Source organism: Hibiscus syriacus, unplaced genomic scaffold (assembly GCF_006381635.1).
Source record: "Hibiscus syriacus cultivar Baekdansim isolate YM2019G1 unplaced genomic scaffold, ASM638163v2 tig00110209_pilon, whole genome shotgun sequence".
Taxonomy (NCBI): Eukaryota; Viridiplantae; Streptophyta; class Magnoliopsida; order Malvales; family Malvaceae; genus Hibiscus; species Hibiscus syriacus.
The window spans coordinates 706,231-733,636 of NW_024062628.1; the positions used below are offsets into that span (position 1 = coordinate 706,231).

The 27,406-nt window shown below is 35.4% G+C and overlaps 2 pseudogenes; both read left to right on the forward strand.

Moving 5' to 3' along the window:
- The first annotated feature begins 15,331 nt into the window (after positions 1–15,331).
- Positions 15,332–24,354, forward strand: LOC120113514 (annotated as a pseudogene).
- A 1,244-nt stretch (positions 24,355–25,598) lies between these two features.
- LOC120113513 lies at positions 25,599–26,445 on the forward strand (annotated as a pseudogene).
- The last annotated feature ends 961 nt before the right edge of the window (positions 26,446–27,406 follow it).

The following is a 27,406-nucleotide window of genomic DNA, read 5'->3' on the forward strand; positions in this document are numbered from 1 at the left end:
CGTATGGGCACTTTGTGTGCAAAAAGTTAAGAAATTCATACTAAGTGTATGAATTTCCGTATGGCACTTTGTGTGCAAAAAGTTAAGAAGTTCATACTAAGTGTATGAATTTTCGTATAGGCACAATGTGTGCAAAATTAAGAAATTCATACTAAGTGTATGAATTTCTGTATGGGAACTATATGTGTAGACATAAGAAATTCATAATAAGGAGGTGGATTTATGTATTGGTAATGGGTATGCAAACCACATAGATTATAGTAAATGGTTGAGAAATGACAATATTAGTACTACCGATGTAAACCATAGAGTGTTTAATGAATTGAAAGAATCATGGGAAATTTGAAATGTAATGATAAAAATTGTGTTTAGAATTTTGCTTATGATTATTTATGACTCACTAAGAAATTTGTTAGCGTGTGTTATTTTCACGCGTTGGATTTTACTACAAGCGGAGTAAGGAGATTATCGGACATCGAAGCAAGGGTCGCCTCATCAGTAACATTATGACATACATGTGTACCTTTTGATGTATTTAGTTGGCATGTAATATATTTAGTAAAAACGCTCTGAAAAATATTTGAACGATACTTTTTGTTATGTAATTAAATTAATGCATGTTTTATATTAGTTTTAATTTAAATGTTTTATAAAAAGAAACAAAATTTTACGGGTTTTCAAATGAAGAACTGTTTTAAAAGTAATGTGACATCTATATCTCGTGTACGGAAAGGTATACGGGAGATGATGTTACATATTTCAACTGATGACAAGTCAAATTTCACTTCAAAATCCATTTACTAACCTTTTCTCATCAATTCACTCAAAAATCCTTTTTACTTAATCACTCATAATTTATCATCTTTAAGTTTTTAGTTTTCTTTAAGTTTCCTTAAGCTTTTCTAACACCCCAAGAATCAAAACCAACTTAAAAATGAAAGAAAACATTAACTTGAGATCATCTTACCTTACCAATGGAGTCACGAGAGAAGCAGAAGAAGATAGCTCCAATTCTCCAGATTTTTCTTTTCCCTCCATTCTTTCTTTCGACGTGGATATATAATACCCAAGGAATGAATTTTAAATTCATTTCCTGTCAAATGACCATTATACCCTTTCATCTTTCAAACTTTGTTATTCGATCCTACTACAAGAAATTCCAAATTAACTTCTTGAACTTTTCAATTTTTTCAAAATTAGACATGAAGTTTTAAGATCTTACAATTTAGTCACTAACCAGTTTTTGGGATGTTACAAATGCGAATACCTAAAATCCAGGGTAGAGAAACAATCTGAATTTTAGCTATGTGCAGAACCAAATGGGTCCTCAACAATAACCATATCAACCGAGACCACCTCAATAAAAACAATACTAATTGTCGAAACCTTCACTGAAATCCATCGATGAGAGGTTGGTACTATCTCAATAAAAGTTTCAAAATTGAACTGAAACACATATAAAGGAATTGGATAAGCAAATGAGTCATATGGCTCAAACTGTGGAATGCATGAAATCGTAGGGAAAACTACTATCTCAAATTGAGGTAAACTCAGAAAACGTTAGTGTCATCACACTTTAGAGTGGTACCGTGATCGTACCAATCCCTAAAGATATTATAACAGAATCCAATAAAGAAAAAGAAAAAGAAGAACCAAGATCCCAGAGAAATTAAGAAGAATGTGACACAGAAGAGAGAGAAAAAGAAAGAAAAGAAAATTTTCAAGAGGAAAAAATGGGAGTTAACACACAACCCAGAGGAAAAAGAAAGATTCAACGCCAACTCCTTCTACAATATCTCCCTATGCCATGCCACCTACTTTTCCTCGAGGTTAGTAAAACACGATAAACAAGCGGAGGAAATTTGTTTTATATGTTTTCCAAAAGGTGGATATAAATATACCACTTCTTGAGGTAATCTGAAAATTATTGCAGTATGCTAGATTTTTTAAAGATCTTTGTAGGAACAAAATGAGACTTATCGGTAATGAAAAGGTAAATTTAGGAGAAAATGTCTTAGTTGTTTTCCAACGTAGACTTCCAACTAAATTAAAGAACCAAGGTATGTTTGTTATACCCTGTAAAATCGGTAAAATAGGAATTAAACGTGCTATGTGTGATCTTGGTTTTTGATTAATGTTATGTCTTTTTCTGTTTACAATTCACTTTCTATTGAGCCTTTGAAAGAAACTAGGGTAAAGATTCAACTCACTCACCGATCCATCATTTATCCCAAGTGATTTCTTGAAAACTTTTTGGTAAATAGACTGATTTTTCCAGTAGATTTCTATGTCATTGACACGGAAAATGATCAAACCAATTCTTCATCTGAAATTCTTTTTGGTCGTCCATTCTTAAGCACCACACATACCAAAATCGATGTTAGGAGTGGAATTCTTACTATGGAATTTGATTACGAGGTTGTTAAATTTGATGTTTACAAATAGATGAAGCATCCTAACTCTATGGCTAATGTTAGTTTTATCGATATAATTAAATCTTCTGTGAATGAATATGTTGAACATAATTCTTTTGATGAGTTGCACAGGAATTCGAAGCTTGAAATTGATAAGGCAATGAAAGTGGATGTCACTTTTAACATGGACTTGCAGTCATCAGGTGAAGAGCTATGTAAGAATTTCAATTTAATGTCTTCTCAATCTACATTTTTTCATCTATTTTGTAGGCACCAAAAATAAAGGTGAAACCATTTTCGAAATGTTTGAAAAACTCATTTTTTGGCAAAAACGATGTGTTGTCGGTGTTTATTTTGGATAAGATTTTAAAATTGGGAAAGATCCAAAGTAATGCTTATGAGAATGTTCGAATCTACAATGACAAAATAAAGATAATTGTTAATCATAGAATTTCTCATAAGAAATTTCTTAGTTGGAAAAAGCGTATGAAGTGGAGGAAGCATCTCTCGTGAAACCTATAGTCTGAACTAGGTAGTCGAGCTAACGACGTAAAAAAAGCGCTCTAATGGGAGATAACCCATTTTTATGATTTTTTTATTTTATTTATTTATTATTTTTTAAGGAACATCAAGAAATTGATCGATTTGATACAGCTTAGTTGTATTTGTTCGATTAAGCATTAGACTGGAAATTCATCGAAGGCGTGAGGAAATTTTAATGCTGATACATACTCTAACAAGCTTCTCTTTCAAACAATCTGTCACTAAACACAGGGAGTATCTCTATTCCTTCTCATATGCTTTAATTTTACGTATTGGGACAATATGCTTTAAGTAAGGGGGTAAAGAACTTAGAGAACACTTGCATTAAATTATCGCTCGCTTATTTACATGCTAGAAATTGAGTTGTCTTGGTTGATTTGTTGAAATCTCTTGTTATTAATCTTGAATCTTGCTTTGTTTCATTGATTACCTTATGAGTTCGTGATCACACTTTTATCGGACTTAGGGTGCATGATAGTAAAAATGATATGATTAGTATATTTCCTTAAAATTTTTACCTGATATTCCATGAATCCGTTGGTTGATATGTTTCTTGATTCAATACACAATACACCTTCTAGTGAGATTTGAGCCTTGAGCATACTTTTTCATTCTTTCTCATTTGTTTGCTTGAGTGTGCCGGATTAATTTAGACATTCTAGAACTTGTGATTAAATACATATCGAGACCACATGTTGAACTTGATGCTTTAAGATGATTAGGGTACTTAAGATTAAACCACTTCTCTACCCAAAATTGCTTACCCGTTTATATCAACTAGTGAACCAACTTTGAGCCTTCACCATTTTCTTTGATTTTTATGACATCATAAAAACTAGAGCCTTTTAATTTTTATTTTTACCCTCTTTTGTTACCCTCGTCAAGACAGGAGATAGATTTGTTCCACAAACAAAATATCAAAAGAAGAAAGAAGAAGCAAAAAATTGGTTCAAACATAAAAAATAGAACAATACAACAGAAAAACAACAAGAAAAATCAAAAAAGAAAAGGGAGGAAGAAGAATTTTTTATTGTTTGATTACGCTTCTTCGAGTATGTTTACATTGTTGAAACCATGGCTTAAAACTCATATATTTTTGCATTTCTTGTCTTGACATTTAAACCCAATTTTTTGGCCTTATCCCTACCCTAACCTAAGCCCCGTTACAACCTAATTAAAAACCCATTGATTAAATGCATTTTGTTCATTCCAGTGGTGGAGACTTGATTTTCTTACAAGCCTATAGTAATGTCTTTATTAATCCTAGCTTTGAGCGATAATGAGTGAATCCTAGTGAGGTATTGCGTCTTGTTACATTCAAATTGATGGATGATTGAAATATCTTGGCTTTTACTTAAACTTGTTACTAATTGTGCCTATTTGCTTTTTTGTCACCTTGTTTCCTATGATTGATGTGATTATTGACTCGATTGGTTTTCCTTGATATATTGTGAGATGAAAGATTGATAATTTTAGATTTTAATAATTGATTAAGGCATACTTGAGGACAATCATTGAATAAGTGAGGGAGATTTTTATAAGTGTTTTATTTGGTTAATATTTTTATTATCAATTAATCCGTGTTATCCCTTTTATAGTGCTAATTTGAGTTATTTACGTTAGATTATGTTCATGACTCTACTTTCCAGAAAACAACAGATAAAGAGCAAATTAAAGTAGGTTTGGGGTGTGATAACTCTCCAAAAGAGTTATCTTTTAGGATTTTTTTTTTCACCTAGGTTAAGCTTGAACTTAAGCATTATTAGGAACATATTAGGATCATTTATACATGTTTTTGCATCATTTGCATCATGGGAGTTAGTTGAGAAACTTTGGGCTTGTTTTGCTTTTATTGTTGGAAAATGGTACACTAATGTTGTGGCATTCTTAGAAGTTGCAGATAATACATTGATAAAGATGCATCAATTGATAAGTCACAAGGAAATTATGAGAATTTTCTAGAATGGACAATTGGCGAGGCAACTGTCAAATAGTTGGAAATCACCTGAAATGTGGAGAAATATTATTGGTATTTCGTCTAATTAGTTTATATGCATTGCTCTATAAAATAGTTACAAAAATAATTATGAATAGATTAAAAGCCCTTGCTTCTTGATTGGATATCGGAGAGCCAAACACGCTTTGTAACCGGTCAAAATATTATCGATAATAGAGTCACTGCACAAGAAGTAATACACTCCATGCGAAGAAAAAAAGGCAAAATTGGGTGGATGGTAATTAAAATTGATCTTGAAAAGGCATATGATCGACTAGAATGGTCCTTTATCGATGATACACTTGAAGATGTGAGATGCCCGAAGGAGCTTACGAAATGTAATCATGAGTTGTGTGTCTACTGTCTCAACCTAGGTCATATGGAATGGAACACCCTCTCAACCATTTAAACCCTCACGTGGTATCTAGGGTGACCCACTATTGTCTTACCTTTTTGTTCTATGTATGGATAGGCTTGCCCACGCGATTCAAGCAGCGAATGAAATGGGGGAATGAAAACTGATAAAGCTAACAAAGATCGGTCTGAAAATATCACACCTCTTGTTTGCAGATGATTTGATCTTGTTTGCGGAAGCATCACTAGAACAACTTGACGTGATTTAGAAAGTGCTTCGGTATTTCAGTGATAGCTCTGGACATACGGTGAGTCTTGCTAAGACTAATGTCTTTTTTCCTCTAATATAGACATTACAATAAAAAAGAACATAAGCGAGAGGTTCCAATTTACTCGAGTGAACGATCTCAGGAAGTATCATGGTGTTCCACTCATACATAAGCTTGTCACACAAGGAAAATATGAGTATTTGATCCAACGAATACAAGAAAGACTATCAAGATGGAAAGCAAAGAATCTCACACTGGCATGAAGGGTACTATTGGCAAAATATGTGCTCGTCGCACTACCTATATATATGCAATGCAAACTTGTTACTTAACCATAGACTTTTGTGACGAAATGGAAAAGCTTATACGAGACTTCATTTGGGGCCACACAGAAAATCGACGAGGCATCAATCTTGTCAACTGAAGTGAGGTGCAACAACCAATGGAAAACGAGGGACTTGGAATTTGAAAACTACAATCTCAAAATGAGGTTTACTTGTTGAAAATGGGATTCCCATCAGTGACAATCGAACCAATGGTGGGCGCGTGTTCTAAGATCAAAATACAAAGTGCGAGAACTGTTGCCTGAAAGCATTACACGAAAATGATGTTCTCGATTGTGGAAAGGCATTAACACAATTTGGAATAGAGTTCGAGAAGGGATTGTCTGGACCTCGGGTAATGGACAATTTGTGGACTTATGGAGGGACGTTTGGCTAACAGATATAGGGCCTTTTATTGAATGCAAACTTGGAGAAGAGATACCTCCCAGCTTTTTCATTTTAGTTCAAAGCATGGTTGGCCTGGATTGTGACTAGAGATGGGATCTACTATTGAACTCATTACCACAATCAGTGTCACTTAGCATAGCGGCTGTGAGGCCCCCACTGAACAAAACTGAGGAAGATAAACCAATATAAAGATGGGAGGAATACATGAAGTTTTCAATGAAAAATGTTTTAAAAAATCGAACGGTCAACAATTGATGCTTGGAAAATGATTGCAACCTACAGGAAACTACCACAGGTTCGAATGTTACAATGGTTAATTAGAAAAAATAGATCAATGACCAATGCTGAATGAGTTCGACACCACTTATCGAAAAACTCTTTCTGCCCGTTCTATGGAAATATGATGGAAACAACCTCTCACATATTCCGAGAGTGCGTTGTAGCAAGGACAACATGTTATGAACTAATCAAACCTGATAAGCTGGAAGAGTTTCTTTCCATGCAAATGAAAGATTAGATCCACACTAACTTACAGGAACTAAGTTACTTTCCACTAAACCTAGAGAACTTTGACCTCACCTTAGGATTGATAATATGGAGCTTGTGGACTCGATGAAATATGTTTATCTTTAATTCAGACTTTTGTGAAACCGAAAGTGTCCTACAAACCGGCTTAAGGCTTCAAAGAGAGGTCTCACATGCATTAAGCATGCTCCTCTCGAGAACTACAACCATTCGAACTCAAACGGGACAACAAAGACAATGGGAACCCTTACCATTTAGATGGTGCAAACTAGGATGGGGCATGCAAAACGTGTTGCAAAGTCAATTTTGGTGGGTTGTAAAAGCAATAAAATTGTTGAATTGTCAAAGCAAATTTTCGGTGGATTGCCGACAGAGAAGATTTCGGTGCAAGGGGGCAGCAATTGCTGAATTTTTGAAATGGGTAAATGCACTTTAGTCATTGCACTTTAGGGTATTTTCAAAGATTAGTTCCTAAGCTTCAACTATAAATACTCTTACCCATTTAGCTTCATAATCATCCCAAATCATTTCTTTCTCCACTACTAAAGAGTTTAGAGAACTTTCTTATGAATTGTGAGTGTTTTGTAAACACTTGTAAATTTTCTCTCTTTGTAAAAGATATGCAGCAGTCCAGAGATGTAGGTATAATTGGCTGAACTTCATTATCAATTTCGGGTATTATTTTTCCGCTTTTATTTCGCATTCTCACTAATCTGGTTATAGGGAAATCACTTGTTACTCGTTTTATTTCCCAACAACTGGTAATCAGAGCTTTTGGTTGTGAATTTTGTCAATTTTTTTGCGAGGTTACTATTTATTACTATTCACGTAAATAATAAAATTCGTGAATAGTGAAAATTTTGTCGGCGATACGAATTTGTCGACAGAGGTGTTCTAATATACGGTGGTTCGCAAGAATTGTCAGAAACGATCCAAACGAAGCCAGATTCGAGTGGGAGCGATGGTTGCAGACGAAGGGAAGGTGAAAATTGAAAAGTTCGATGGTGCGGACTTTGGCTTTTGAAAGATGTAGATTGAAGATTTTCTGTACCAGAAAAATCTATATCAACCTCTCTCAAGAAAGCAACCAGAAGGCATGAAGAATGAAGACTGAGCTCTTCTCGACAGACAAGCCCTCGGAGTTATCCGACTGACGTTATCCTGAAATGTTGCTTTTAACATTGCAAAGGAAAAGACCACGACGGGTCTCATGGCAGCTCTCTCCAGTTTGTATGAGAAGCCATTAGCCTCAAACAAAGTTCACTTGATGAGGTGATTATTGAATTTGCAGATGGCAGAAGGGGCATCAGTGGCTCAATACCTAAATGAACTCAACACAATCACAACTCAGTTAAGTTCCGTGGAAATTGAATTCGATGATGAAGTTCGAGCTTTAATTCTCTTATCATCTCTACCAGACAGTTGGAATGCTACTGTTACAGCAGTTAACAGCTCATCGGGAAACAATATATAAAATTCGACGATGTTCGAGATCTAGTATTGAGCGAAGAAATTCGACGGAGAGAATCGGGTGAAGCATCAAGCTTCTCAGCCTTACACACGGAGTCTAGAGGGACAACTTCATAAAGAAATTCAAATCGTGGCAGATCAAAATCCAGAGAGGGAAAATCAAGAACGGGAAAGAAATATTTTACTTGTTTTAATTGTGGCAAGAAGGGTCACTTTAAAAGAGATTGTCGAGCACTGAAGAAAGATACTGGTGCACAGGAATCTGCCAACATGATAGAAGAGACAGGTGATGACATGATTCTAAGCATCAACAGTCCGATTGAATCATGGATCTTGGATTCAGGGGCATCTTTCCACTCCACCCCATTCCAAGAAATCATGGAGAACTATGTTAGTGGTGATCTTGGGAAGGTTCATCTAGCTGATGATGAAACCTTGAAGATCGTAGGAAAAGGAGACATCCGATTAAAGTTGTCAAACCATACCACCTGGAAGCTGACAGGAGTGAGACATATTCCTGGCCTCAAAAGAAATTTGATTTATATAGGACAGCTTGATGGAGAAGGTTATAGTACAACCTTTTCAGGCTGTGAATGGAAGATTACCAAAGGAGCACTCGTCATTGCTCGTGGTAAGAAGATTGGTACTCTCTATGTAACCTCAAATTTAGAGAATATAATTGCAATAGCAGTTGCTGATGGAAAATCAAACCTATGGCACCAAAGGCTTGGACATATGAGCAAGAAAGGGATGAAGATACTTTTTCAAAAGGGAAGCTGCCGGATCTAAAGAGTGTAGATGTCGGACTATGCGAGGATTGCATCTTTGGCAACCAAAAGAAAGTCAGTTTTGCAAAGATTGGCAAGACACCCAAGGCAGAAAAGTTAGATTTGGTTCATACTGATGTATGGGGACCATCTCCAGTTCCATCTCTTGCAGGCTCACTATATTATGTCACCTTCATCGATGATTCTACAAGGAAGGTGTGAGTTTATTTTGTGAAGAAAAAATCAGAAGTCTTTGATACCTTCAGAAAATGGAAGGCTATGGTGAAAAATGAGACTGCTTTGAAAGTCAAGCGGTTGAGGTCTGACAATGGAGGAGAGTATAGAAATAGTAGATTCAGAGATTTCTGCGCAAACAATGGGATCAAGATGGAGACAACAGTTCCCATGACACCGCAACATAATGGCGTAGTAGAGCGCATGAACATAACTTTGAATGAATGAGCCAGAAGCATGAGGATACATGTCGGATTGCCCAAATTTCTATGGGCTGAAGCTATCAACACTGTAGCTTACCTGATCAACCGTGGGCCCTCAGTTCCTTTGGATGGCAGAATATCAGAGGAAGTTTGGAGCAAGAAAGAAATAAACCTTTCACACTTAAGAGTGTTTGGTTGTATTTCTTATATACACATAGATTCTGCTGAAAGAAGTAAACTTGATGCCAAGTCTAACGAATATGTCTTTCTTGGTTATGGTGGTAATAAGTTCGGTTACCGGTGTTGGGACTACGAAAATTGAAAGATCATCAGAAGCAGAGATGTCATTTTCAATGAGAATGTGATGTACAAAGATATGTCAACCATAGAATCAAGTAGCTCCAATACCGAAGCTAAAACAAAGGAATTTGCTGAGTTCGAGGAGATTTATGGAAATGATGTTCATATCAGACCAGAAGCAGTTCAAGAAGAATCAGGCACACCGGAACTAAGACGCTCCTCCAGAATTCCTAAACCAACCCAGCGTTATTCGCCTTCTTTGCACTACTTATTGCTGACTGACAATGGTGAACCAGAGTGCTATGATGAATCAATGCAAGTGGAGGATTCAGTCAAGTGGGAGTCTTCCATGAAAGATGAGATGGACTCGCTTATATCAAATCAGACGTGAGAATTAGCTGAATTACCACCAGGCAAGAAAGCGCTCCATAACAAATGGATTTACAGGATCAAAGAAGAGCACGATAGGAGCAACGCTACAAAGCAAGATTGGTTGTCAAAGGTTTTCAGTAAAAAAGAAGGTATTGACTACAATGAAATTTTCTCTCCAGTCGTAAAACTGTCTACAAGCATACTGGTGTTGAAAATTGTAGCTGCAGAGAATCTACATCTTGAGGAGTTAGATGTGAAGACAGTTTTCTTTCATGGTGATTTGGAGGAAGAAATCTATATGAGGCAGCCATAAGGCTTCATAGAGGCAGGCAAGAAAAACCTGATATGCAGGTTGAAGAATAGCTTGTATGGTTTAAAACAAGCTCCTAGACAGTGGTACAAGAAGTTTGATAGTTTCATAGGTAGCAATGGTTTTACCAGATGCCAATCAGATCATTGTTGCTACATCAAGAGGTTCGACAACAGCTTCATTATTTTTATTGTTGTACGTTGATGACATGCTCTTTGCAGGCTCAAACATGCAAGAGATTATAAACTTGAAGCAAAAATTGTCGAAGCAGTTTGCAATGAAAGATCTGGGCGTTCGTAAAGCAGATTCTTGGGATAAGGATTAAGAGAGACACAAAGTCGGGGACTTTGATGTTATCACAGGCTGAGTACATCAACAAAGTACTCTCAAGGTTCAACATGCAAGATGCTAAACCAGTAAGTACACCTTTAGGTGTTCATTTTAGACTCTCCAAAGAACAGTCACCAAAGACGGAGGAAGAACGTGCACACAAGGTGAAAGTGTCGTATGCCTCAGCAATTGGAAGTTTGATGTATGCCATGGTTTGTACCAGTCCAGATATTGCTCATGCAGTGGGAGTTATTAGCAGGTACATGAATAATCCGGGCAAGGTACACTGGGAAGCAGTCAAATGGATCCTCAGATATCTGCGATGTACCAGAAACAAAGTACTTTGTTTCAAAGGTGAAGATACGATACTAACAGGCTATGTAGATGTTGACTTAGCTGGAAATGTTGACATCAGAAGGAGCACTACATGGTATGTCTATACTCTAGGAGGAACCGCAGTGAGTTGAGTTTCTCAACTACAAAAGATAGTTGCTCTCTCCACAACTGAAGCAGAATATGTCGTTGTTACGGAAACCAACAAGGAGATGGTTTGGCTCCAAAGTTTCTTGGAAGAGTTAGGCAAGAAACAAGAAAACAATGTCTTGTATTGCAACAGTCAAAGTGTCATCCATCTAGCGAAGAATCCGTCTTTTCATTCTAGGACGAAGCACATACAATTGCGATATCATTTTATTCGGTCTCTTCTGGAAGATGGGATTTTGAAACTTGAAAAGATTAGTAGAGCTTAAAATCCGGCAGACATGTTGACAAAGACGGTGACCACGGACAAACTGAAGTTGTGGTCAGCTTCAGTTGGCATGCTAGAATAACAAGACTATAAATGTTGTTGTATTGATCGAGGTGTGAAGACAGATTAAAATCAGTTTTCAGGTGGGAGATTGTTGCAAAGTCAATTTTGGTGGGTTGTAAAAGCAATAAAATTGTTGAATTGTCAAAGCAAATTTTCGGTGGATTGCTGGCAGATAAGCTTTCGGTGCAAGTGGGCAGCAATTGCTGAATTTTTGTTATGGGTAAAATGCACTTTAGTCATTGCACTTTAGGGTATTTTCAAAGATTAGTCCCTAAGCTTCAACTATAAATACCCTTACCCATTTAGCTTCATAATCATCCCAAATCATTTCTTTCTCCACTACTAAAGAGTTTAGAGAGCTTTCTTTTGAATTGTGAGTGTTTTGTAAACACCTGTAAATTTTCTCTCTTTAGTAAAAGATCGCAGCAGTCCGGAGACGTAGGCATAATTGGCTGAACTCCGTTATCAATTTCGGGTATTATTTATCCGCTTTTATTTCGTATTCTCACTAATCTAGTTATAGGGAAATTACTTGTTACTCGTTTTATTTCCCAACAAAACGGAAACAATCGAGGCGACTTGTGACGGTGTAATATGAAATCATAATGGAAGATGGATTACGAGATTTTCAAAAGCAATAGGACGATGTTCGGTGTTGGACGCTGAACTATGGGGAGTAGTGGTCAGAGTCGAGATAGCATGGAACCTTGGCTTACGCAATGTTGTGATTGAAACAGACTATAAAGAAATATGCAACCTATTACAACAAAGAAAAGATATGGACCAAGCGTCGTCGATGGTGCCGTATGTGGTTAGCATGCTCTAACAAAGTTGGAATGTATACGTAGAGCGCGTAAAAATGGAATGCAATGTCATCACGGATAAACTAGCAAAAATGACATGGCACCTATCATTTGGAATTCACAGTTTCCAAGCACCTCCTGCTGAACTGGAAGCTCTGATTTAGAGCGAAAGTAACATAGAAGGTTAAGATTAGGTTTTAGATAGTATCTCTACTTTATATTTTCAAAAAAAATTTACTCTTAGATGATGTCTAAGTTTTCTAGCAAGTGTAAATAACAGTGTTGTTTTTTCTACTTATAAAGAATCCAAAAATAAGATGAGCTTATATCATCAAATCAACTTTAAGCAATTTATGGTAGTTTCATTATTATAAGCTTGTAAGTTAAATTCTTGTATAAAAGTGAAATTTAAACTCGAATAATGTTTATATTATTTCAATCAAATTTACATTATGACTTAAATATTTAAATAATACATTTTAAAAAAATAATAATATATAATATCATAAGCATAACATCAATAAAATATATATTTTTGAAAAAATAGAAGTACTTAATTTTATTAAGAAAATATCCAAAAGTACAATGAGAGTTACAACTAGAATTGTAAACTAGAAACATAATTTATATTTTCTCTTGTAGCTATTAACGCAAGAAACTAATCACTTAAGATAATATAAGGACAATATAAAGAAAAGGTGAAAACTCGACCCAAAAAAACTTGAACAATAGGTAGATACGAAAAGATGTAACTGCTACAACAAACAAACTACAACAACAAATTAAGTTATTGAATTACTACTAACAAGTGAAAAAATCAAATATTGTGAGAAACTATCTACGAGCGCATGTATATTCAAATCTAATTCGAGGATTCAAAACAGGAAATATCAATATGATAACAAATTAATGTCATCCTGATTAGTCACAATGACATCAAATACAACCATGAGAAAGTAGAGACTATAATTTTCAACTATGGGTTACTCGATTTCAATATCACCTCTTAATATCAATACTAAAGTTATGGGTGAGCATTTAATGCTATCAATAACTATAATCAACCTCCAACAACCTTAAACAACTAAAAATGCATTAGAGGACATAAAAAGGATTAAAATTAGATAAATGTAAAATAGAAATAACCTTGAAAGAATATACTAATATCATAAGAATTTTAGAGTGTTTGTTTGTTATATTTTCATTATAAAACATTCATGAATTTCATTGTCTATTTTTCTCAAACATAAATTAAATGGGTATTTAATTGTGTAAATTTATTTATGTTGTGAGGTTTTTAAGTTTGTTAAATTTATAATTCTTAGACAATGCAATCCAAGTTTTTTAGAATAAACCTTGAGGTAATTTTAAGGTTATACGTCATCTTTAAAGATTGGCAAATATGATGGATTAAAATTTATTTTTAGTGTAAATGTAACCCTTTATCCGACCTAAATGAAGCATGCCGGATTCAGAAGATACATTATTTTACCACATTATTTTAAAGTACTTTAAAATTAACCCTCATGTTTATTCATTACAATAGTTTAAATAACCAAATAATAATTACATATATATAAAACATATATCGAATCTACAGTTCAAGTCCACAGTCCAAAACAGAGTTTATGTTTAATGTCTCAAATATTTAAACATATTAAATAAAATCCAAATAAAATAATAATAAAATAAGAAATATAAAATCCGAATAAATGTCATACTGTGAAAATAATAAAATCTAAATGAAGACACAACTCCAAGTACCAATTCCGACAATTTATCATGCATCACATAATATTTCCTAATCATAATTTATGCAACCATTCACACTCAAGCAAGCTTTCAAGTCATATACCAAACAACTAGATAGAGACACAACTCGACATATAGCTAGAGATGGTCAAGGTTTTAAATAGTGGTCTGCGACTGCGATAGCACATGTGAAATAGTGGTAGCGCTGTCTTCCGATATACCGACTATACTCGCTATGGTATAACTTAATATATTTTTTTTATTTTTTTGAAAATGCATAAACATTCTTACAACAATATAATTATGTGTAGGTATTAAGATATTGAGAGATGTATGTATTTACACCGATGTAACTATGAGTTAATTGTTAAGTTACTGAGAGATATACATACTTACACCAATGTAAGTATGCGCTAATTGTTACACTTTTTTTATTTTATTCATGCTAGATGTGCGAGTTGTATAACGAAATATCATATCAAATAATTTGACAAAATTAATAGAAAACATAAAAAATATAATATAAAAGACATTTTATGAAAATTAATATTGAAAAATAAACAAAATAAAATACATATAAAATAAAATTTGAATCAAACACATATATAATAAATACCCAAAATAAAATATTTTTTACTTTTATTATATGCATTTATAATAAATATTAAAAAAACTAAAAACAAAACAACAAACAAAAAAATAAGAAAAATTTATATTAATGTATGTATGAATAAATGGAGGATATTTTGAAATAATCATATTATTTTAAAACTATTTTTGTTTTAAATGGAGCGAATTGATTAATATTTAAGAAAACAAAATAAATGATATTTTCGTGAGAATACTAAAAAATACAACTATAGATAATATTTTATTATCATTGGAGGAAAAACAATATAATCAATTTTTGTTCCTTGGCTTGGAGAAGCAATACACACTCGCTATTATTATAGATAAAAGAATATGTAAATGCACTCGCCATTAGGTGTTGACACGTGTTAAACGAATAAAGGAGATTTAGGATGCAAATGCGGACAAAAAATTCTGGACTTTCCATTTTGATTTTGGAATTTATTTATTCTGTTTTGAAAATCTTTCTCCCTCTCGATTCAATCTTCTTATCCAGTTCCACCCGATCAAAAAAGAAAAGCAATAAATATGTACTTCCATTCACTGTTTACTCAAGCTGAACCTAAACTTTGAAGTACCGCAATCTATTAAATTTCAATTATTTAATTATTGTTTTATAGAAGAGGGAAAAAGGAGGCGAAGGATTGAATGGGGACGGGGGCATCGAGAAACGGTGATGGAGGGTTGCATGGTGGCGAAGAACGAGAGGAGAACCTTGACCAAGCCGGCGGTCAACTTTACATTTCTTTGAAGATGGAGAATTACAAGAAGAAAGGAGACCTTATTCCTCATGTTTATGGCTCCGTGCCTCTCGTTGGCTCCTGGGATTCCTCCAAAGCTGTATTTTTCTCTATTTTCTTCTCTAATTTTTTTTATTAAATTTTAGTTATGCAATTGTTGTTTTTACTCATCTAATTTTATTTTTTAATGTTAATAGCTTTCAATGGAGCGAGAATCGACTTCCATGTGGGAGCTGAGTTTCGTTGTTCCCCCTAATCACGGTAAAGTGTGCTACGGTTGCTCCACTCTGTTTTTGTTCTTCATTTTTGGGTATGGCTTGTTTAGTTGCTGAGAACATTAAATTGAATATGGCCGTTAAGGAAAATAAGGTTATCTAACTTACCAATTTTCAGTATATGTTCTCTTAAACCCTTTGTTGAGCTCTGTTGAATGACTACTGCATAGTCTAGTAGTCCTCCTTTACCTTTTTAAGAATCGGGTTTCCAAATTTAGATGCTTGGCTGCTTTTTCTGATGTAAAATTTAAGATCTGCTTGTTTTTCTTTTGATTCAGAAGTAGCACCTGAAGTGAATCTTAGGAATTTATTGGAAGTGATATGTTCATCTTAAGTGTTTTGGAGATTTCTTCTTATTTGTGTTATACATGTTTGAATGTAGAAACTTTGGATTTCAAGTTCTTGTTGAAGCCTAAGCATGTTACACGCCTTGTATTGCTGAGGAGGGTCCAAACCGGCAGCTTATTGGGGGTACCTTACAAGGGGATGCTAGACTGGCACTATTTAAGCTAGATGATGGGGAGATTCTTGAGTATCGAGTGTTCATTAAAGCAGACAGGGTTTCACCCTTTGATCTCGCGGCAAGTTGGAGAGCTTATCAAGATAATCTCCGGCCTTCCACAGTTCGTGGCATTCCTGATGTTAGCATTAATGCAGTTCCTGAGACAGGTCATGAGGTATGATCTATTTGGATTTTGGTCCATGTTCTCTTAAATCTTTTATTTTAAGAGAAAAATGCTATCCAATCCATTGTATGCCTTGAAAAGATGGTTTCATGTGTAAATTATCAATTCTGAATTATTGCTCCAAACTTCCAATAGGGTTGTTATTTGTTGAACTGGAATAGCTCTTCAGCTGATTGGAGCTTAACCTTGATTCTTGAGCTTTATGTTTGCTAATGTACTTGCCTACTTGGACAAAAAATTCTGTGTTTTCCTTTGCAGAATGGCTCTTCAGCTAGTTTGGAGCTTGACCTTGAACATTATGTAGTACCCGCTCCATCCACTTCGGCAAACTCTGAGCTGGTTTATGCAGCTAACTTGGCAGAAAATCCTCGGTCTCTAACCTTTGCTGGGGGTTGTTGTGATCGACCGTAACTATAAAGGTTTATCTTGGTAACCCATCATGCAAAATGCATAAACTAGATTGTGCTATGGACCTTGAAAAGGATATTTCATATTATCAGTTTAAGGATGTTAACCCACAATTTGTTCTGCTACTCTGACGTTTTATGTTTCTTGAAGTGCCCTTGTGTGACACTTTGAATGGATGTGGGCATGGATGTGGGCATGGATGTTCCACTCTTCCTATGCGTGGAAAAGCTTAGACTTGTGTTCATGCCCCATCCTATATAACATATGTTTTCTGGCAGTCCATGCTGTGTAGCGTAATATGTTAAATCGCACTGTTTAATAAACCTGTATCTTAATTCTAAATAAAATGGCAAGTATAAGAGGTACATCCATCAAGAAAATTTTAAGCAAATTGTTCATCACATAGTATCTTGGATTGCATGCTTAATAGGCAGAGATTATTTATAAAGGTTGCCAAGATCCATTATTTTGTGGCAGTTTGCCTCTAATGCAGTGTACTTAATTTTTAATAGGAGATGGAGGTTGTCATACTGGATTCTTCTAAGGTTTTTTCAGGATCTGGGATGGTTGAATCAAAATCCGTGGGGACCTTTTCACCTTTGCAAAAGCAAGACAGTCACAGGGGCCTCTTTGTGGATAGGGGTGTTGGATCTCCCAGACTGGTCAAATCTTCTAGTTCAACAACTTCTAGTTTTGATCTGAAACTGGACAGTCAGAATAAGGTTTGGATGACATAAGTTTCCTCTTCTTAGTAAAGAATGGCTTGTTGCTTTCCTTTTGGTGGTATTCTTATATTTGCATTTTCCTTTGATTTTAGAATTCAATGCCTGCAGCCGCTGGAGCTGTTGCAGCTGCCGCTGTAGCTGATCAGATGCTTGGACCGAAGGAGGATAAACATCTAGCTCTTGTCCTGGTATTCCTCTTCATAAGTAATTCAATAGTTTAGCACCTTTCACCTCATTTACTATAATGTAGTTTTCAATTTGAAAATATCTAGATTCTAGATTATAATTTTGACCATCTATTCATAGAATAGAGCCATATGGTATGTATTTCTACCAATTACGTGAAAGAGAATCAGCTGAAGTTGTTAAGAATAGGTGTTGCTAATTCTTGCTTGACTTTCAGGTTGGTTTGCCAGCTGGAGGAAAGACCTTTACTGCCGTTAAACTTACACGATATCTTCGCTGGCTGGGACATGATACTAAGCATTTTAACATTGGCAAGGTTATTGCACTTTACCTTGAATGCTCACTTTGCTTTGACTTGTTTCAAATGAAAGAAAACTAACTTGGATCTTTTTTGTGCATAACAGTATCGTCGACTCAAACATGGTACAAATCAGGTAAAATCTGAACACCTTTATTCATAACCTGGGAGCATTGCCTGTGATGCTGCTAGTAAAAATTTTTGCAGTTTGCTTTGCACATTAACATACCCACTTTCTGTTGTTGGCTTTATCTACTAAATGCTAATTGAAATGGATGTTGTGCAAATCCACTTTTTTTGGGGAATGAGTTTTGGTCGGTGATTCACTCTTTCATGCAGTCGGCTGACTTTTTCCGAGCAGACAATCCTGAAGGCATGGAGGCACGTAATGAGGTGAGTGTCCGAGGAAGATCTTTTTTCCCTCTCTCTTTAAAGAGAACTGTTGCTCGTTTTGAGTGCCCAAATTGATGCCTTGTCAAGAATTCAATTTACTGTATTACTCCTCCTTAAGGGGTTGTAGATTTGGAAATTCATTTTATTTTCAAGGGAAATAATTGTCATTTAACATTTTCAAGAAGCATTCTGTGGCACCTAAGTAGAAGCTGGTGGAAGTTTTTTCTGTTTTGTGCGGGTCTAGAAAAATTCCAATCTTAATTTACATAAATGAAATATTTGTTGGCAGATACCACAAGAATAAATGTCACAAGACGTAGTGTTGAAGTAAGATCCAAAGAAACTTTTGGGAATGGATCACTGTAGGAAGCATGATTCAATTCCTGCACTTAGCGACTAGTTGGTTTTTCTCTCTTCATGGCTGGAATTTCCATTGAAAAATATGCTTTTAGCCTTTCTTAATGAAGTTTTTTTTTCTTTGATTGATTAATGTTAATCATATTAGTCTTCTGTTTTGTACGTAGTTTTAATATGTCCCTTGCTACTAGGTAGCAGCCCTGGCAATGGATGATATGATAGCCTGGATGCAAGAAGGTGGCCAGGTAGGTTCTTTTGTGACAATTATTTCTCCCTTGTTTTGCTGACTAGTTTTCTTCATTAAATCCCTTTTAAGTGTAGGTTGGAATATTTGATGCAACTAACAGTAGCAGGAGTAGACGCAATATGCTGATGAAAATGGCTGAAGGAAAATGTAAGGTACTGTTATTACGGAACAAGGAATCAGCGATCTGTATCCTAGTAGAACAGATATGGCTGTTTGGTGGAGTATGTATGGTATATGCTGCAGATGAAAGAAAAACTGATATATCTTTCGGGCCTGATTCATTACTTTTTTCTGGTTGCTTGGGTAATATACTCCTTGATGTACTCATGTGGCCACAATGAATTATAATTAGGTTGGTTAGGACAGCATTCCTTGCCTAATAGGGTACTCATGTGTGATTCATGATTCTGCATATGCTGCTTTACTAAAATCATGATCAACAAACTTACATCTGATGTATTGCATAATGATACAATACAAAGATTAATCCAGAATATAATATATATAGTTTTAATCTTCTAATACATTTACCTTTGCTTTTGATTGTAGATTATTTTCCTAGAAACGATATGCACTGATGAAAGGATTATTGAAAGAAATATTCGCCTTAAAATCCAACAAAGCCCTGACTATGCAGAAGAGTAAGGCTATAATTAATAACCATTTACTTTTAGCTCAGATGAAAAGTTCTAGACTTGCTTATCAATATTGTTTTGCAGGCCAGATTTTGAGGCTGGATTACGAGACTTTAGAACCCGTTTAGCTAATTATGAAAAGGTAGTTTCTGAATTGCTTCTGTAGTTCTTCATTAACATTTTTGCTTTGGATACTCATTACAATCCTTAGTTGCACAATTGTGCTTATTGTTACTAGGTTTATGAGCCAGTTGACGAAGGGTCTTACATCAAAATGATTGATATGGCTAGTGGGCATGGTGGACAAATACAAGTTAATTTCTTCTTCTTCTTATTCTTCTTCTTCTTCTTCTTCTTCATCATCGTCATCATCATCATCACCATCATTTATATGGATTTTGTGCTTCTTGCATATTCTTGTGGAATCAATGTTATTGTGCACATAAAATGGTGTATTTAGTCAGTCTTGTTGTACTTGTTTGTATATTTGGTTCCGTCTTGTTTGGCTAATATTTGGAGAAAGTTGGCATTATTATGGCATTGTTGTTCTTAAAGCTTTTTCTGGCATATCTTTTGTTTCTTCTTTCCCTAAAGCCTCAATTATTAAATGTTTACACTTTCCCTTTCTGAATTTCTTAAGATGATTCAATGGCTTTGTAATATGATCTAAGAATCTATATGTTTTTAATTGGATTCAGGTTAACAACATCAGTGGCTATCTTCCTGGACGAATTGTCTTTTTCTTGGTATGACGTACAACGGGATTCAATTATATCATATTATTAACTCTAGTTATTAAGTCCCTTCTCAATTTTCCCTGGTTTTTATATTGGATACAGAACCTTTTTGGGCAAAGGAACTAGGGCTCAATTTTTTAATTGGATCTCTAAAAAATTGAGTTTTAAAAATTTCCCCCTTCTTGATATGGCTTAAATCATGGTTAATATTTCAAATCCAGCTGAAATCATATCTGACAGCATTGAGCAACTGCACTTGTGACTGGGTTATGTTGCAAAATATGGAAGGAATTTTAACGTTCAGATTCCACACCTGTTGACATTTATTATTTTACATGTATCTTTTCTTAAGATCACTCATCTCACAAGTGCCTTTCTTTAGTCTAGGAATATATCTGAATCTTCAATGACTTCTTAGCATCTACCATTCTCTGTAGTGATGCTTAAATTTAATATTTACATTTCCCATTTTTCATATTATGATTTGCAGGTTAACGCCCATCTCACACCTCGCCCAATATTACTTACCAGGCATGGAGAGAGTCGTCATAATGTTAGAGGCAGAATTGGTGGTGACAGTGTATTGAGGTAGCCTTTTCTAATATTTTGATGGCATGGGTGGTTTCACTCTTTTTTACTGGTGTTAATCAATGTTTGTTGAAATTTCTGACATGAGAGATATCCTTGTATCTTTAATATTATTGTTTTGATTTCAACGTGCTTGTTGGTTTAGCATATGTTGGTATCCAGTTTTAACTCAAGTGGAAATTGTTTTTCCTGTTGCAACAGTGATACTGGAGAAATTTATATGAAGAAACTAGCTAACTTTGTTGAGAAGCGACTGAAAAATGAAAGGGCCGCTTCTGTAAGCTCTAACTTGGACAATGCTTTGTCATTTACATTTATACCCAAGCAAGTTAATCTCTTCTTTCAGAATTTAATGTCATAAAACATACCTTTATTACCTGCTTTATGACCTGATCATTCTTCACTTTGGAAGCCTGCTTAAGTACTTAAGTGGTAGATTTATTGCCTGTTATTTCTTTTGTTTGAGACAGTTCATTTGCTAGTTTATTGATCTGAATTCAAGATGTGAGAACTCTAGAAAAGAAAACTGAGAATCGAGGGAAGAGAAAGCAATTTCTCTGGTCGAAAATATTATTGAAAAATAGAAAACACAACCTGTTTTAATAAGTTGTGGATTACAACTTAGAGTTCTAAAAGGTTTCTCTTTTTCCTAACTTTTATCTCTTAAAACTTATCTATCTCCCAAGAAGATAAAGCCTAATCATAAAATACAAATAAATTACAAATAAAATTACACTTTTAAGATAAACCAAACTTTTAATCTTGACGGCATTCTACACAAGAAAAAGAAAATGTTTTCAAACTATAGATCAATTATCTGAAAGATACACATTTTGGCATCATGGTTTGGGTGAATGAAATTGTATAGACGCTATACAATGATGTTTCTTTGGATGTTATATACTATGCACTGTTGCCCGCAGTACTTGAAATAGGCTCGGATTACTGACACTTTATCAAGTATTATGTTAAAGAATATTTTTAAGCATTATTTAATTTTTTTGATTTTTTTTAATTTAGATATGGACCAGCACCCTTCAGAGAACGATTCTGACAGCAAGTCCAATTGTTGGATTTCCAAAGGTGCGTGTAAAACCATAATAAAGTAACTTGTTTGTCCCTTCGTTCACATTCTAGCCATTATAGCAGCTGAAATAAATATATATTGGTATGTTAACAGAGGTATAATACTTCACACTTTTGATAGATACAATGGCGTGCACTTGATGAGATAAATTCTGGTGTGTGTGATGGAATGACGTATGAAGAAATAAAGAAGAATATGCCAGAGGAGTATGAGTAAGTTTTCCCTATCACCCTCATGCTACAGTTCTTTTCTCACTGGTTGAGAAATTGAATACAAGGGAATATAACGTTGTTAAAAAGCTTTTCTTATCATTGGCTTTGTAAATTTGTGTTATATGGAGCTTGTGGGGTATGGGTGTTGGATATGAGTTATGTATCCAAGTGTCTGACATTCCTTTCGTAAAAAGTATTGGATTTGCCAAGTCTGTTAAGAAGTGTCTGAAAATAGGATGCGGGTTCAGGGGTTCGTTTTCTATACCTAACTTCGCTATTGTTCCAACCTCTTAGGGTATATACCATTTTATAGTTGTATGGCTAACAAAAATGCTTTATCTTTTGGCATTATAATTCTATAAAACTAAATTTAGGCTTATAATCTAGTTGGATTTTTTTAACCATATTAAAGTAATGAGATTTATATCCTAATGGTGCTTTGTAACTGAAATGGATTTTTACACTATCTCATATGTAACTGGCTTATCTTGTAAATGGAATTTTTCTTTTGCTTGTCTATGTTCCTCTGTAATTTTAGTCTTCCTCCTCTCTTCTTTCTTCATTAAAGTGGACCGTGATCTCTGTTCAAAACCTAATGGAAAAAGGTAAAATGCAGTTGACCATGCGAGATAATAATTGGTTCAGGCTAAAGCTGGTTTCAAGTTTCAACTTCATCATCCTTCTCATCTTTTTATCTTCACAGACCAATAATTTCATCAACTATTCTTCTATCTCATTTTTGGTCAATATACGGTTTGGGGTGTTTTAAATTGATGTTCATATAACCCATCAATCATCTCTTGTCTCCTCTATTTGCTTTATTCATTGCCAATTCAATATTGTCATTACTGTACCAGATGCATATTCTGCACCTGAATGAGTGTGAAACCCTAAACCATTTGGTGCTATAATATACTGAGTCCATGTAGCGTTGCTTGTGTTGGATCAAAACATGTAATGATTTTTCTGTAGTCTTGGGTAATTATGTCCTATTTTTGTTATAGATCTCGCAAGAAAGACAAGCTCAGATATCGATATCCACGTGGAGAATCGTACCTGGATGTTATTCAAAGGTGAAGAATTTGTCAACGTACTGACCTTTGAATTGTTTGCAAATAATGTTTTACATTCAAACTTTTGAGGTTCAATTCATCTTCAACATCAATGCAGGCTTGAACCTGTAATTATTGAGCTTGAACGACAAAGAGCACCTGTTGTTGTGATATCTCACCAGGTTATATTTATCAGCAAAATCTTTTGCTTTATATGATTTCTCATGTTGTGATTAATAACCTTGAATGCTTTATTATTTCTTTCATTTTGCAGGCTGTATTGAGAGCATTATATGCTTATTTTGCTGATAAGCCCCTCAAAGAAATTCCTCACATTGAGGTAACTAATAGATAAGTTGAAATTGTTGCGTCTCGACTTATTTATTCTTGTGGGTGACCTTAATTCCATTGATTTGGGTGTCTTTATAGGTTCATGTCTAAATATGCATTTTCGAATATGCTTCGGATATTAGTAGACATGTTAAATTGAATCGAGCCTGAAAACCTAACCCACTCAATCTGAATCCAACTCAATTTTAACCTAAACCCGAAATGACCTGAATCCTAAACTGAACCAAACCCAAAATGACTTGAAAATTTTAAAACCGATTTGACCTGATCCGGATTAACTCGATCCAAAGTCAACCCGGTCCACCCAATTAACAAGAAAAAATGGGCACTGCAAGAAAAACAAAGAATGTTGAAGTTGTTTAACAAGACACCTGTAGTCTTTAGTTATTGCTCCTATAGTAGAATGAAAAGGCTAAAACAGTAGGACGAGTTATGAAAACATTGTTCAGTGAGTTCTGACTTTTGCTATGGTTCCAAACTGCAGGTGCCCACTTCATACCATCATAGAAATTCAAATGGGAGTAACGGGCGTTCAGGAGAAGAGATATAAACTAATGGATTGACCTACACTTCAAGAAATTTGGTTCAAGAAATTTGGTTTTCTTGACAATGGATTTGTCCAAAAAACATTGAGATGAAATTTCCATTAATTGTATTTCAATTCTTTGTCAACGTTAGTAATCATTCAACTGTTGTAACAATTATAATAATTACTAATAAAATATGTCAGTTATGGACTAACAATTTCTGGTTCATATTCTTGTGCATAAAACAGGGGTTCCTATCCGTGACAGCCTTGGAGGAATGGGTACATTGCGGTGGTGGGATAGGGTCAAGAAAAGTCTGATAAGTTGGCCGAAACATGCTGCCGAAAAAGGTGGGAGTCAAAATGGAAGCTCAGTCTGGTTGGGTTCACATGGGGCTTATGGTCCCAAATGAATTGACCCCTCACCTCATTTTTGTAGGGAGCAATTTAACTCAAATGGCACAAAAAGATTATCCCTTTAGCATTGGGAATGGGTTCCCTAAACAAACACATTATGGATCCTATATCCTATTTCCTCAGCTGCCGTCGCCTTCACGACACGAGTCCATTTCCAATCCCTTTTCTCTCTCTCTTGCTCCTTGGATTAGTAATATAATATATTTGAAGGGAAGAATTCCCATTATTTAATCACCCATAGCAACAAATGACTTGATTTTCACGTAGCCATCTCCCATTATATGTATACATGTCACGAGATTATTATCTTATTTTCAAACGATGTCTGATAAGAGGATATGCAGCACCATCGTTTATATATTTCAGTATTTTTTATATTTCTTTTTCGATGTTGGATTAATGTTCTTTTTCTAAGATATGGTACTCTTCGTTACTCAATCTCGTAATGTCATAGTTGTCCATCCTATTTACCTCATCTATCAGAACTTTTGGCTTGAAAACGAATAGGCAAAGGCTCTTCTAATATCATTTACTATGGATCATTAGCCTCTTCTCAAAGCCTTCCCTTATAAAATTTCATCCATTCTCATTCTTCGTCCATATATTATGGTCCCCCTATTTACCTCATCTATCAGAACTTTTGGCTGAAAACGAATAGGCAAAGGCTCTTCTAATATCATTTATTATGGATCATTAGCCTCTTCTCAAAAGCCTTCCCTTATAAAATTTCATCCATTTCTCATTCTTCTCGTCCATATATTATGGTCCCCCGTTTCCATCTCTATCAAATTAACATCACTTCAGAGTCTCTATTTAGTAGCAATAATTCAACATTGAGGACAGTTTCAGCTCTCGTCTTCAAAGATGTCAGTTTCCCTCGACTCTCCAGAGAGGGACCTCAAACCCATTTTCTCATCTCTTCAGCTCCATTTCTTCCTACTATGGCAGTGTACTGCTAGCTGCCATCGTCTCTTTGCTCCTCGTAATCCTCTTTGTGCTTCTCCTCCATGTCTACGCCAAATGGTACTTGGCTGAAGGTCGCCAAAGAAGTCGATCTTCTTCCCCATCCCACGTCTTCCAACCCGACCGCTTCCACCATCGCCACGCCTTCACACTCGACGCTACTTTCCCTAGCACCCCGTCAAAGGGTCTCGATTCCTCGGCCATTTCATCAATCCCATTGTTTGTTTACAAAGATGAAGAACTCGGGCTTGGTTTAGAGTGTGTTGTTTGTTTAAGTCCATTCGTGGATAATGAAGTTGGAAGGAACTTACCCAAGTGCCGCCATGATTTTCATGTCGAATGCATCGACATGTGGCTGCACTCTCACTCGAATTGCCCCGTTTGCAGAGCTCCTGTGTGTGATGCGGATCCTCAAGTGAGTTCGTTTGAAATATTGAATGGTGAGAATGTTGATGATTCATCCGGTTCTGGTCATCATCAAGTTGTTGCCGCCATTGACGATAATGATAATCTTCCAGCAGCATCTTCTTCTTTGACACTCTCTTTGAAGAGAATGTTGAGTAGGAACAGATCGGAGCGCAAAGTTTTTCCCTCATCGAACCCGAGTGAGCTTCAAGTTTGAGAAATGATGAAAAGAGTGATTTTTCATGTTAATGTTCATAAATTCCATCACTTTTTTGTATACATATTGGAAACTTGTTATAATCTTCCTCCTACTTCTCATTGATCCAGGTGATTAAGAGACTATAATTTTTCAATCTTCAGTTTTTTTTATCAGCTTTCATCATTAAGCATAGATTACAGTATGAATCTAAATGTGGGTCTGACAAGTCCTCAGCCCCATTCATTTACTTCATTGTCCTCCGCCTTAGACATGCTTGCAATGAAATCCAACATGAAAAACTCCTTTTTACACGCAAAAGACATGCCTTTGCATGTTGCAAAAATTTTGGTAGTTTCTCTTTTACTAACGAAGGAGGAATAATGTAAAATTTGCCCGTCTTCAACTTGTAAAATCAAAGCCACCTCAATTTGATAGATATTCCAGTTATGTGTTGAAGGTTTATGTTCTGTTGTAGTCTAGTAAGTCAGGATATTTGGCTCTCACCCGAAAGACCCGGTTTCAAGTCCCGGTAACGGAATTTTTTTAGTTCTGCTCAGCCTCTTTTATGCCTTTGCTAGAAGTTCAGGACATGACCTGTAAGATGAAAGATTGAAGTGCAGCAGGTTGCTCATACCAAGTAACAACATTTGCTCAAGATTGTTTCATGCTCATGTGTGCCTTAGCACATTCCTCACCTGCAACATGAGGGTGTTCCATTTGGCAACTAAGTTGTACCATAGAAATGAAGTATATGCAGGAAAGGCTGCCTTATGAATACCACCAATGTGGGGTTTGTGAACACCTGGTTACCTTGTACTTTCAGGAAACGGCACTTCATTTCGTTTGGACCATATGGAAGGCGAGAAATGAAGCTATTTTAATTAAAAATAATGGTGTCCCATCAAATATTTGATTTGGCGCTCGTAAGAATTGGGATTGGTGTAAAGCAAGTGACCAGAAGCAATTGTCTGTGAACGACTTTGTTCAATGCTCCAATAGTGTTTCTTTTTCAACCGATGTAGCCCATCGTCCTGCTATTGGAAATTGGGGGACCAAGCCATTACATGGTTAGCGGACTATAGTTGGGGGACCAAGGTCCTACATT